This window comes from Urocitellus parryii, chromosome 14 (genome assembly GCF_045843805.1).
Source record: "Urocitellus parryii isolate mUroPar1 chromosome 14, mUroPar1.hap1, whole genome shotgun sequence".
NCBI classification, from domain to species: domain Eukaryota; kingdom Metazoa; phylum Chordata; class Mammalia; order Rodentia; family Sciuridae; genus Urocitellus; species Urocitellus parryii.
Genome location: NC_135544.1, coordinates 30,675,569 through 30,690,738, shown reverse-complemented (window position 1 = coordinate 30,690,738; position 15,170 = coordinate 30,675,569). Strand labels below are relative to the sequence as shown.

Here is a 15,170-nt window from a genome sequence, read left to right as displayed (position 1 = left end):
ATAAGGCATTCGGTTGTAGCACTCAAGTGATTCAGCAATCTGTATATGGGGTAAAAAAATGGGAGTTCATAACCCTTTTGAATCAAACTGTGAAATATGATATATCAAGTTAGATGTAATGTTTTGAACGACCAACAATAAAAAAATTGATATGCAAAAAAAAAGAATACAAAAAGGAGAAAACCTAGTAAAAACCTACTTCTAGTTGCATTTATTTTCTTTATTAAAAATAGCACTTTGTAGGGATGAATTCTGCCTTTATATTTATATACTCCTTTAAGAAACACTAAAAATTTTGGCTATCTTGACATGTTTGCACTGTCCAGACTGTTAGTATGAACTCTCTTAATTTGTTGAAAATATTACTTTTGTAAGTCTAATATATCATCTAAAAACCTAGAAAAGACTCAGAGATTGCTTTAAAATTCAGTTCATTCAGCAGTTGACTTTGTATATCATATCAGTGTCTTCTGAATTGAGCCTAAAGTGGGAAGAAACTAATATTTGTACTCAATCTTTTGGCTTCATAAATTTTTGCTGCTTTTTATTAGCAAAGGAAAAAATATTCAGTTTGAGCCTACCCTATTGTTTATTAGTATACATAAAAATTCATACACTAAATTTAAGGAAGTATGCTCCTTTTCCCATTAAAAACAATTTATTTTAGTCTTAGCTTGGTCAGTTAAAGTAAATAATATGTGAAAAATGCTACATTTAAACAGACTGTTTTTAAATTTAAATATAGGGATTTTCATGACTTGAAAAACAGTCAAAAGATAGTAACAATAAGAAATACCTTTATTTTAGCTCAACTCCAGTTCATTCTAGACATAAATATCTTGTCTGTGAAACACAGTTATGTTTTCTCTGTTTTAGGCTATCATTTTGGCAGAATGTAGCATCATCTCCTGACTAATGACAAGTGGAAAGCATAATACAATATTTACCATTTCAGTGCTACATGGCATAAATATTTAATTGGTGTTGCATATGTCATTTGCTTCTACATTAGTGGTACTGAAAGCAGTGTGTTCAGAGAGAAATATCTACACAGAGAATAGTGGAAAGAAAAGTAGCTAGCAAATATAAGGTTAAAAAAAAAGACTTAATAGATTGCTAGGAATTTTGAATGAATTTAGCATAAAATCTTTAAGTTACATTGACTCCATATTCACTCAAAGGTCTCATCCTAATACTATGAGAGATCAAATAAAATTCACATATTTATTTGTTTGAATTTTTTACCGTTCTTATACCATTTTAACATGTATATTGTAGATTTGCCTGTCCTTCTTCCTCAAGAGTATGATTCCATAGTTTCTTCTTTAGTGTCTTTAGTATAATCAACCCTTATCAGAGAGGGAAGTGGCCATTTTTTCATCCATCCATCATTCATGCATTGAGCACTTAAATTTATTGAGTCACCACTTTGGGTCAGACACTATGATAGAGATAATAGTGAACAAGATAATATAGTCCTTGCTCTCTTAGAAATTATAATCTTTTGGAAAAAAGAAACACTGAGCAATTAATTACAATCATGGAGACTACTTACAAAGGGGAATGTAGGAAATTAGAATAAAGAAAAGACAGAACTTATTGAGTCTAAGCATTAGAGAAATGTTTTCCTAAGATCTAAATAATAACTAGGGTTATGCATTTTGATAAATGCTGACATAGGAACAAATTTTAAATCTTACCACATAAACCGAAATGTCACCCCCCCAAAATATCAATTTTTCAAAATGTTGAAACCAATATATTGTGATATAAAAAGAGACAAATATCGTATGTGTCTTAGGAAAATAGTGAAGATATTCATCAATTTTCTTTGGAAAATTAGCTAGAACTCTTTGTTATAATTATCTAGAAATGGAAAGAAATACTACTTTGGAAATTTGGGATAACTAAATCTAAAATTGCCACAAAATTTATAGTCTGTGTTCCTTTCTTGGAATTTCAGATAACATACATACATACTTTAAGAATTTTATATATAAAGTACAGAAAATTATTTTTAAAAGTGTTAAAGGAAAAGTTTTTTTAAAATTCTTTTCAAACTTTCATGAGCACTGTATTAATCTGTTTTGATGAAAAAAAATTTTTTAAATGTGTGTGTATGTCTAGTATTTCAAAAGCCATTTTTGTTTTTTTCATATGCATCTTCTTTTAATTATTTCTGATAGCAAAGTAAATTTTTTCATTTTTTAAAATTTCAAATATATTTTTAGTTGTAGATGGACACAATACCTTTATCTTATTTATTTACTTTTATGTGGTGCTGAGGATTGAACCCAGAGCCTCATGCATGCTAAGCAAGTACTCTACCACTGAGCTATAAACCCAGCCCTGGCAGTCAATTTAATTCCATAAAACTTAAGTATTATCAAATCTCTCTTACATACTGAGTTCACACAGATGAGTAAGACATAATCTTTACTACAATGATCTCACAATCTCATATGACAAAATATAATGTCAAATTTGCATATTTCATTGCCATATATTTTTAGACTGCTATTTATAAGTACCAACTCTCAAAGCATCAAGATATGAGTATGTATCCCATCTCTGTCATTTGCTCTGTAATTTTGAGCAGAGTACTTCCATAAACCGAGTTTTCTTACCAATATAATCAGGTTTAATAATAGTACAGCTTTTGGGAATGTTTAACAAAATAATCAATGGGCCTTGTAAAATATAAGTGTTGAGTTAATTTTAGCTGCTGTCATTATTTCTTATAACAACCAAGTAGACAAATATTATATCATCCACAGTTTTTAAAAAGAAATATCTTAGACCCAGGGAATCAGTGACTTATTCATTCTTAAAGCCAGTAAATATTTATAAGGGAGCCTATAATCCAAGCCTCCTTATTTTGAGTACAGAATTTTCCTCCACTGTACTGTGGGACATTTTTTTTCTCCTAAGATTTAAGAATTTACAAATGTTACATAGACAGAATAATAATGTTGAGTGACAAAATGGGAAATTTATTCAGTTTTGAGTTCTCATCCTGTTGATCTGATTATTTTATGAGCAAGGCCTCAGTAGATTTTATAATGTTTCTGACACCTGTCTTTAACATTTCTTTCATGAATAAAAAGAAAATTTACTGCAAAAGTTTATGTCCAGAATTTAGTAACTTTTTTTTTACATTTTACTCCATTAATTCTTATTGTTGCCTTCTATTTGTACCAAAAGGTGCCGATTTTTTAAGATAGTGCTTAAAAAAATGAATTAAATAAAAAAGATAGTGCTTAAAAATGAATTAAATATACAAATGAAAATATGTATTTAGAAAATAAGTCAGAAGGCTCACAATTATTTCATAAAGGGGATAGCACATTTTTTAAAAAAAAGTGTTAAAAGTCACTGATGAGAGGATTGAAAATACTGTAGGTCTTTGCCTTTGAATCTTGTAAATTTTCTTCTGGATCCTTAATCTTTTCATTAACTACATTTCCAGTTGGTTTTTGTTCATTCTTGCAGTGCTTCAGATGGAACCCAGGGTCCTGCACATGCTAGGCAAGTGTTCTACCACTGAGCTGCACCCCTGGCCCCACTTTCAGTTTTAACGAGCTAACAACATGATGTAGTTACTGAGCCTCTGTGAGTTACACAGAATTTGTGTATACAACCTACCAAATTATTTCAGCCATCTCAAATAATCACAAATCTTATCATAATGTTTCTAATTATAGAATCAAGATATATTTAGATGCTTTTTGCTTCTTCAGAGAAATTCTCTATGATCTTAGAAAAGAATCACACATAGAGAAGCAATACATGTTTAAAGTGAGAAAGTGGGCCATTTATTTTTAGGTAAGGAGAGTGAGACCACCAAATACAGAAGCAAGCTGGCACTGTGAGCAAGACTCCCCAGGATCAGATACTGCAGTTTGCTCTATATTTCGCTTTGAAATACATTGCCACAGATGCTTCACAAGTACTCATTTAAGAATAGTTAAAATAATGATTAAGGAAAAGTGATCTCAGTTGAACCAGGAGCTGCTAGAATGCTGGCTTTTCCCACCCTGCATGAAGGATGAAAAGACACAGTCAAGGGAAGCTGATATGATCTGTCAGCATTCCCATTGCCTACCAGGTGCTGAAGGAATCTGGAAGTGATGGATTCCATAGCACTCTGCTTCTCACGTGCAGTAGAACTCAATGAGGTGTTTTGTTGAACAAATGGTGAACAACAAACCACGTTACCTGCCTGTGCCTAGAGTCCTGAAGGGTCATTGATTTTGTTTAAAGTTAGCCCAGCACTTTCTGGTTTGCCATTGTGGCTATATCCAGTAATATTTTGGACTTATATTCAATGTGTGATTGAAGAGGGCATCTGTGTAATAAGAAGACTATGACCCTAAAAAAATAAAGTTTCCACTTGAAAACCATATACACAGACAATGCACACACACATGCATGTGAGCATATACACACTCACAAATAACTATGTCTCTCTCAAAGGTGACCCTTTGGAGAACTGGACTATTATGAAGGGGCTGGTTTTCTTGATTTTTCCATGTTTTAATATACCAACATTCCTTTAAGAGTCTTTGTGTTTTAAGAGTTATATCTTTTAATAATGGTGATTAAAATCTTCAAAATTTTAACCCTAAATTTTCAAAAAATTGTGATTTTTCAGGTCCTGTGTTCTGTTACCATTTTGAAAAGTCAAATTGAGCCCAAAACAAAATTTTTATGCTAGTTAAGTCGCTGATATATATAAACATTTGTTATATAAAAGTAGTATGTAGTTCTTAAAGTTACTGTGGAAGAAAGAAACCCAGATGAAAATTGAGTCAGTACAGCAAGGCTTTGAATAATGAGCTAGAGCCATGGGGTTTCAATGGCAAAGCTGCTAATAACTGTCACTAATGAGTCCTCTGTTACATACATTTCATGATAACAGCAAACTCAGTATTTTCGCAATCAGGGAATACTATACAAATCATGTAAATTATTTCATTCTGTATTTTGAATGCTCTTGAAATAGGCTCTTATACCATATTATTTAATGTTGACAACTGTTACCTCAAAGATTCTCTAGCTTAATAATGACTGTCCCCTTTGGGCAGGTGTTTGCCATGGTTAACATGCTGTTCTTTCCATTAGATTAGAAAATGAATGCTTCTTTCAGTCAGCAAACAGACCCCAGAAACAACAGAAAACTAATGAAACATTAGGAAAATAGTCTGCCTTAGAAATCCTAACTTAATTCCCTTGGTGACAGAAACAACAGCTTGATTTTCATCAGCCTCTGTCAGCTCCAGCATTGGCTATCAGTGGGTGGCTGGGAATATCATTTCCTGCGCAGCCTCCATTGGTGTCTTATACTGCATCTGCATGTTTGAGAAAGAAAAAACATAAGGAATTTCGAAGGCAGAATTACTAAATATTATCATTTCTAAAGAACATGAGTCAAATATGGTAGAAACAAACCTACAAGTTAAATTGTTGTTTATTCTTATCAAGTCATCTTGATAATGAATTTGCTTCCATTAATGACAAAATTTTAAAAAAAAATGGATGGAAAGGAAAAGCCACATAGAAATGTGAAATAATGGAATCCATACTTTACCCTCTTTCACTCCCAGCCCCCAGATCTGTTCATTCATAAAGCCTGTGACTTCAGAACATTATAATTCTCAGAGGAACTTGCTACATCAAGGGCTAGTTCCTTTGAATATCAAAATATCCTCTAGGAATAATTCCCTTTCTCTTAATGACAACTAAAGTACATATTAATATGAAAGCTTTCAAAAGAAATACTGATTTTAAAGTAACCATATTTGGGTCAGCAGGTATAGACTGTTGAAATAATATTAGTCTTAAAAGTTAATAACAAATAATAATGGATTAGAATGCCAAAATGTTGCCTAACACATTCCGTCAACATGTATATAAACACAGCAGGAAATCCAAAACAAAAGCTAATTTATGGAAAACTATGTATTCCTAATGACAGTTTAGACCAGTAGGGGTCCGAGTTACAAACTGCAATCTTACAGGAGATGCTTTCATTTTACATAGAAAACTTGGTTGTACTCTGGAAGCATGTATCAAATCAAATCATTGCCCTATATTTAAGATTATTTTTCTTATTTTTTTAATAATCTGATCATTCTACATGTGCATCATGAATGTTTACATATTCATGAAATTGAAACAAAAAAATGTTTTCAAAACACAGGGACACCCAAGGCATCATCTGTATAAAATGATAATTTGACCCAGTGCAATGTAGTTTTAAAAATAAAAAACAAAGGAATAATACTGGTATTCTAATATATTTATATCTTATTGATGCCAATTTTTTTTCAGTGCTTAATGATTTAACTTAATGTCTATATTTTAAAATATCTTGACAGATTGTAGGATGCAAATCAGGAAGAAACCTTAGAGATCATCTAATGCAGACCTTTCAGATGTTTATATAATTAAGAGATCTAAGCCGTAAAGAGACCCAGTAACTTGCTAAAGTTTCACAACTAGCTAGAGTCAGAACTGACACTGGGATGCAAGTGTCTTTAAAACAAAGTCTCCAAAAGATACCACAAACAATCTGTGTTGAAAAGAATGTCCCTAGCTTATCAAAGCTCAGATCCTGATTTCATTTGTCCTGCAATTTCGGTTAAGAGGTTCTTAATGAATCTTTCTCAGAAAGATTGTTTGGGGGAAAGTATTCCCCTGATGGATACAAGGTAAATTACAAGAAAGGATAACTCTAGACCTTTGCTTGCTTTAGGTGGACTTTCAAGGTTTTGGAGGCTAAACAAAATTGAATTACAGGTATTTTCTGAATGATATTTTTAAAGTCAGTTTTTCTTACCAGACTCTGATTTCTATATTCTCTCCTCCTTTTTATTTTTGTGAGAATGTTTGCTGGATCTTGTAAAATTAAACAGCATTTAGGCAATAATGGCAGGCCTGCTAAGAACTGTGCTCTGTATTGCCAAAACCTCAGAGTACACTCTTCAGGGTTCTGGTGGTGTTAGCTGCATTCAGGTTCCTGATGGCAAGGGTGCTTACTTCTGTGTTCCCTTCATAACATCCCCTGTAATTTACTCCAAGGTTCTGGCAGATTGCTGGACTCTATCACCAGCTGTCACACCCCTCCTTCCCATCCATATTTGGCAAGATCTGAGAACTCAAGGATGCCAGTAGAAATAATAGTAGCTGTGGAAACAACTTCAGTGGCATGGTCCCCAGAGACAAGATCAAAATTTGGCACCTTTTCTCTCAACATGAAACTAAAAATGGCACTGAATTTGCTACTTGGTGGTATATAATTTTCTTTAATTACACATTTTTGGTTTCAAGTTTTCCACATGCTGGCTTTGAAGTGTCAAACCAACATACACTGGTTTGAAACAATGGCATGCCCCCTTTTTATTTGGAGGAGAAAGAACTATAATGCCATGGGTTCTGTTCATCTCCATCAGCTTTGAACAATAAAAGGAATGCATGCTGTAATTTCTTGCTTTTGAATGGTCTTTGAGACTGAAAGAAAATTCCTTCAAAAAGATTTACTGACAGATCTTAACTAACATATTGTCTCAAAATTATTTCATGAGGTTTTTTTTTCCCCTTAACATTTACTGGAAAAACCTACAGGGGAAAAAAAATCTAAGAGATTATATGATAAATACTTTTTAACTACATAAGAAATATTTTAATTTTCAACATCTTAAAATTGGTTACAGTTCACAAATAACATAACCAAGCCACCAAAAAGATAAGAGTATTGACAATAAATAGGTTTTCATAGTTATCAATGGCTTAACAGCCAGGTGAGTAAGTCACTTCTAGGATTGATATTATTGTATTTTTTTATTTGTGACTTGGGTGGTGGCATAAACAGTATACCCCTTAATTTTGTGGATGACAAATGTCAAATGTTATAACTTATTTAAAAGGGTTTTAAACTGACTGGAAATCGTCTTGGAAATCTATGTTCTTCTGCCCTGAGAAAGAAGGATGAATTATGTTAGGTGCCATCCAAGGTCCTTCTGACTGTTGCCAGTTTTAAGATCGTCTCTTAGTCACTCCTAATCCACAGGAACCAATTCAGCTACAGAGACCTGGGATTCCAAGATCAACTCTAGGGAAAACATTGAAAACTCAGAAGTACTTTTCCTTTAACTATTTTCTCTCATTTTTTCATAGCTGAAATTCTACATACTGCCTTTTCCCTACCCTCATTCTTTGCTATTCCATCAAAGTACCTTTACCCCCTGGTGCAAAGATCTATTCCTACTTCTCTTACAATTCTGACTCCTCAAACCCCAGCAAGTAAAAAGATAAAAATGAAAACCTTTAAGTTAAAAGAAAAATCCAACTACTATGGCAGCACAGAATAGTTATCAGTTCTGGGGAGACTTCGTAATGAAATAAGGTGCTGGTGAGATTTTCTTAGATAGAGGATGGGGTTGAAACATCCCAGAAACCAGGAACTGAGGGATCAAGGGCACAGAAGCAGGAAGATCAGGGGGCAATGTTTAAGGCTAGACGGGCAGATAAGGTTAGATTAGGGGTCTGAGAGAGGAGATAGCTGAAGAGGCATTAATGGCTACCTGTGAGGAGAAAGAACATCATTAGATGATCAGAGACACCCTTTGAGAAGATAACTGGCAACCATGGGTAAAGTGGACTGAAAAAGGGACAGGAAACCTGATCAGAAGTAATGAAAGTCTCTCCAGAAAGTACCTAAAACTAAAGACTAGGAGGTAACATTGTAAGAGTGTTATTAAGATATAAGGAGGGAAATACTAAAAGAACCAGCCCAAAAAACCAAGGAATTATTTTGTCTAAGGAGCAAGGAAGTTAGATGAGCCTATAGTTTTGCATAACAAGCTTTGTAAAACTGCCTGAATATGTAACTTGAAGAAATAAAAACTTAAAAAAAATTAAGGGCCTAAAATAGGGGAATGGTACTGAAAACAAGGCAAGGACAATGAGAGAGGTCAGTGGACCCAGCAACTAGACTGGATGGGAAGATGAGAAAGGAAGACACATTAAATCAGAGTTTACCTGTAGGTGACCAGGAGCTATTTATTGAGTAGTGCTTCAAACCTAAGGGCTTTAAATACACTGACTTTAATTAGCTTTATAACAAATCTATAAAATAGGTAGTCATAATTTCTATTTAATAGGCAAGGAAACAGAATTTCAGAGGTTAAGTACTAACCCAAGGCTACACAGTTAGTAATTTATAGAACTATCATTCATCCTAGACCTGTGTGACTTTCATTGCCTAGGCTAAAATGATGCTCATGGAGAGAGAAAGAAAGAAAAACAATTTTGAGATAAAATTTGAGGTACCACAGGGTTACTAGATATACTAAAAGGTGAAGTTTATAGTGTTGCTTGGTCCAGAAAGAAGTTAGTATTAGAGATACAGATTTGAAAGTATCCACATCCCTCCACATAGAATTGAAAAATTGAAAATTAAAGCAGTTGAGAAGAAATGGAGGCCAAAGAAGGGTTTTGATGAATGCCTTCATTTGGGGGGATACATAGAATAAGGATTAAATTAGTAGGGGACAGGTTATGAAATCATAAAAATCATACAATCACTGGAAATAGATGAAAATGGCAGTTGAACACTATCAAACATGATAAAAGAAATAAACATTTTTTAAAGATTAAATCTACATAAATACTATTTTTAAAAAATATATATTTATTTATTTTAGTTGTAGTTGGACACAATACCTTTATTTATTTATATGTGATGCTAAGGATCAAACCCAGGGCCTTGCATGTACTAGGCAAGCACTCTATCACTGAGCCACAACCCCAGCCCCAATAAGTGCTACTTCTAAAATTTCAAAATTAACAATTATGGTGTTCACATAAGAATTTTTTATTTCATGTATTTTTTTACCTATGTAATTTTTAAATTGCCATTTTTAAAAACCTTGAAGTTAATCAAAATAACCTGATATTAATTTCATCATCATCATAATATTACTATAAAACTTATCTTGAGACATATCATAATATAGTAATAAAGTATTCATGTGAAAGAACTGTGCCTGAAACACACAGATGCTGCCCATTAATAGCCCTGCCCACCCTCTATGCCCATCCTGTCTCAGCCTTCCATTTACTTGCTGTAGCAGAGATGCATTATTTATAGTCTGAGACCCTCTCAAAGTCACATTTCACTTCCTCTTGTGTGGATTTCCACACTCTACTACCCCCTGGTAGAACAGAGAGGTGTTACCAGGATGCCATTTGTCTCTAGACTTAAAGCCAAGGTCCACTGCTTACTGGCTTGGAAGCTTCTTCAATCTTAACTCAAAAAGCCTCCATTTTCTCAGATTTAAAATAGGAAGAAAAAAAAGTAATAGTAGCTATTCAATGGAGTATTTGTGAAGCTTAAATGAAACCATGCAAGTGAAACATTAGTACAGTGCTTGACACAGAGTACCTGTTCACTAGATGTCATAGGGTTTTTTGTTTGTTTGGTTGGTTGGTTTTTGTTTTTAATTGCACAGTACATGGAACACTTTCTCTGAGGTTAAGAGGGTCTGGTATTGCAAATCAAAACTGCTCCAAGATTGCATCTCACACCAGTCAGAATGGCACTTATCAAGAATACAAACAACAAGTGTTGACGAGGATGTGGGGGGGAAAGGCACACTCTTACATTGCTAGTGAAACTGCAGATTGCTATAACCAATCTGGAAAGCAGTATGGAGATTCCTTAGAAAACTTGGAATGGAACCACCATTTGACCCAGCCATCCCACTCCTTGACTTAAAGACTTAAAATCAGCATATTATAGTAACGCAGCCACAGCAATGTTTATAGCAGCTCAATTGACTTTAGCTAAACTGTGGAACCAACCTAGATGCCCTTCAATAGATGAATGGATAAAGAAACTGTGGTACATATACACAACAGAATATTACTCAGCATTAAAAGAGAATAAAATTATGGCATTTGCAGGTAAATGGTTGGAGTTGGAGTATATCATGCTAAGTGAAGCAAGCCAATCCCAAAAAAACAAAGACCAAATGTTCACTCTGATAAGTGGATACTGATCTGTAATGGTGGGGGGCAGGGACAGGGTAAAAATGAAGGAACTGTGATTGGGCAAAGGGTAGCAAGGGGTAGGGAGGGGAAGATGGTGGAATGAGATGGACATGTATGACTAGGTACATGTATGACTGCACATATGATGCGATGCTACATGGTGTACAAATGAAAAGTGCTGCAATTGTGTACAATGAATCAAAATGCATTCTGCTGTCATATATACCTAATTAGAATAAATAAACTTTTAAAATAAAACACTAATTTATGTTCAAAATAATAAAACTTAGCTCCAAGCTGCTTCTGGCTATTCTCCCTGCACCCCTACTGGGATACGCATGAACCAAGGATCCTTGGAACCATCCATGAATACTAGCAGCAGATACCTTCCCATGCGTTCAAATCTGCTTTCCAGCTCAGGGTTGAAAAATATGGATTATTCTTCGTTATTTGCAGATGTATTTTATTTAGCAAGTTAGCTAGTTTTCCCTTTATTTATCTGCCAAGATGTTTCATGTAGTTTTATTACAGTACTGCTCAGTAATTTCTGGAACGTTCTTGACTCTTTCAAGTTTGCTGCCTGCCTCTTTCTTCTCTCTCATTAATCCTGCATATGTATCATATCTTAAGTTATACATAAGCCGTAAGAGCTTCACCAAAATAAAACCAAATACCAACAATTTCAAAGCAGATAATATCCTATGACCAAACAACTTATTGGTTTCTGTTTTCAATAAAGTATTAAGCAAGATACAATATTATTGGGCATGATTCTCATTATATAACATCTTATTGAGATTTTGTGGGAAAAAAATACAACAACCTCTGTTGTTGCCCATCTGGCAAAAAAATAAATAAATAAATTAAATAGCTGTGCTAACAAAAACATCACATTAAATTCTAACATTTGACATCTGTTCAAAATCCCATGGGTTACCCTTCAGAGTCTATTAAAACCAATAGTATGAGCAAATCTATCATTTGAAAAGTCTTTATGTTAAAGTCACAATGATTATAAATTATTTTGCATGGAAACTTTACCATATTGGAATAGATGTACTCACTGACTAGACGATGGGGTTAGATCCCAACAAACCCACCAGAGGTTGAAAATGTTAGAACTCAAAAATGTATTTAAGGGTCTGGGGTTGTGGCTCAGTGGTCGAGCACTTGCCTGGCATCTGTGAAGCACTGGGTTCAATGGTCAGCACCACATATAAATAAATAAATAAAATAAAGATCCATCCACAACTAAAAAAAATATATTTTTTTAAATGCAGTTAATACTCAGAACCTACCAAACATCCTAGCTCAGCAAGAGTATGCACTATAGTCCCTGTTGTTTCCCCTCATGATTGTGGAGCTGACTGAAAGCTTCTGCTCCATAATGACACATCATTATAAGAGTATCATACTGCATATTGCTAGCCTGGGAAAAATCAAAATTCAAAAGTCAAAGTGGGTTTCTACTGAATGTGAATATAGCTTTTGCACCATAGTAAAGTCAAAAAGTCAGAAGTTGCATCATTCTGAATCAGAGAAGGTCTGTATTTATTGTTGCTGTGCCATAGTATGTCTGTCAAACCTCTGCTGTATGCAGAACTAGCTCCCATTACTTTGCTCAATAAATTACTTAAGTATCTAAAACCTTGACAAATGTATGGAGTGATAAATGTTTAGAAAGCTCCTGACATTTTGCCACTCAAACACTACGTAATTTAATGCAAAATGACATACAAAGTTATACCTCTTTAAAGATGACAACTTGTAAATTTAAGAATTCTAAAACCTGTATCTTAATCCATAAAAATCAGAGTTTAAATGGAATTGCTGACAGACTGTAATTTAAGCAGGGAGTGTGAGTAGATACAATTTTGCAAATATATGGGGTAGATGTGGCTATCTGTGTAAGTATAGCATGCTTTTAGATTTATTAATAAAAGAATGTGGAACTGGTAATTAGAATGACCCAAGATTGTTGATTTTTTTAAAATTCAATCAATCATACATAGTAATGGTGGACTTTCGCTCAACTACTTCTCATATAATACACTTAAGAAGTCATTAATTATTAGTAGTATGATATTCATTCTTAGCTGTTTGTATATTTGCTTTATATTTTGTTTCTCTTTAAATTATTATATCACTATCCACAATAATCTTAGATTTTAAAATTTTAGAAAATAGAAGTATGGCTAATTTTAAATCACTTATTTATCAGATACTTGTTGAGGCCTACTCTAGGTGTCAGGAACTATGTTCCTAAACCTATTTATGTCTTATAAATTATATATAGAAGTGAAATAAAACAGTCCTGGATGGATTTCTCCAAGAAGTTAACACTTGCCATCTGAGGGATTAATAGGTATTTGACAGTGCAGAACATTGTAAACAAAAGGGACTTTTTATTGAGTGGTGCCATGGTCTGATCAAGAGAATCCAAATAATTCAATAATATTATAAATAAATGGAATTCCTATATATTAATAACTGTCCTGCTGTATGCCAGCTATGCTTTATATGCTTCTAGAATTTTCACATCAAATTAACAAGTCTCATTTTTTAAGTAAATCTAATCTTTGACAATAATTTTTCCAAGATTAAATCCTCAAGTAAGTATTAAACAAAAATCTTTAACTGCATTCAAGGCCAATGTGATTTTACACTATGCCAATTTAATTTTGTTACTACTTAGATAATATATTGGATATTTAATAAAAGCTCTTTGAAAATGGTGGTTATCACACTACTTCTGACAAATGTTTTAAATACTTGTATTTTTCTATTTCTCTGGTAAATTTGAATTTGTATAGTGAGCAAAACAATGTCAAAAATTTCTCTTCATGATAGGGTAATATGACCATCACCTGGCATCCCTGTGGATTTTGGCTTTCCTTAAGAAATAATTACTTGGTTATATTCTGTGGAGCACAAATGAATATTTAGTAGTTGTTAATGGTTAAATGGCAGTGACATATTCTTTTTTCTTAGAGAGAGAGAGGAGAGATAGAGAGAGAGAGAAATTTTTTAATATTTATTTTTCAGTTTTGGGTGGATATAACATCTTTATTTTATTTTATGTGGTGCTGAGGATGGAACCCAGCGCCCTGCGCATGCCAGGCAAGTGCGTTACCGCTTGAGCCACATCCCCAGCCAGGCAGTGACATATTCTTATAAATATTTTTGATAAATTAAGAAAATAGATAATATATTAAAATTTAAATTAGATTACATTTATAAATTTGTAATTATATCACATAGTCCTCTAGTTATGTTTTCTAAATATTTTAAATAAAATTAGTACAGACATTATAAATTTTTGACAAATTTGTTATTTATTCCGGGTGTGGTGGAACACACATATAATCCCTGCAGCTTGGTAGGCCAAGCCAGGAGGATTCTTGAGTTCAAAACCATCAACTCAGCAAGACCCTGTCTCCAAATAAAAATGTAAAATTGAGTCAAATGTATGAAAGATGATATATCATGAGCTCTGCAATGTTTTGAACAATCAATAAAAATAAATAAATAAATAAATAAATGACAAAAAAAGAAGGGTCTGGGGATGTTTCTCAATGGCTTAAGCACCCCTAGGTTCAGTCCCTGGTACAAAAAAAATTTTTTTTCACTTATAAATTTATAAAAGTATAATCATACTATGTCAGAAACTCACAAGAAATTACCCGACATATATGCATGTATTTGGTTTGAGTCATTATTGAAATATGTCATAAATTTAAAAATCACTAATCTTAAATATTATATTCAAATTTTATTATATTTTGCACATCTGAATCCATTCTGTTCATTTCATATACAAATCCATCTGTGAAACCAGTTTTTTAAAATTTCATTATAATCCAAATACCTAGCATGTCTTTTGAGAACATATAACAGAGCATTATAAATTTGCAAATGACCTGTGGCCAAGTACTTGTGGAAAATACTGCCACAGAGCATTCTACCACTTACTTGAAAGATGGTGAAAAGGGAACATGGACAAATTACAGCAAATAATGATTCATCCATAAGACTTTTCTGATACCAATTAGCTGAATATTAAATCATTATTGAAATGTTGCCATATTGCACAGCATTACTTCATAAATTGCATG

The 15,170-nt window shown here is 33.2% G+C and overlaps 1 protein-coding gene across 2 annotated transcripts in view; it reads left to right on the top strand.

The window, feature by feature from the left end:
- Positions 1-15,170, top strand: part of Tenm3 (teneurin transmembrane protein 3) — a 439,811-nt gene that overhangs the window by 281,021 nt on the left and 143,620 nt on the right. The window lies entirely within an intron of this gene.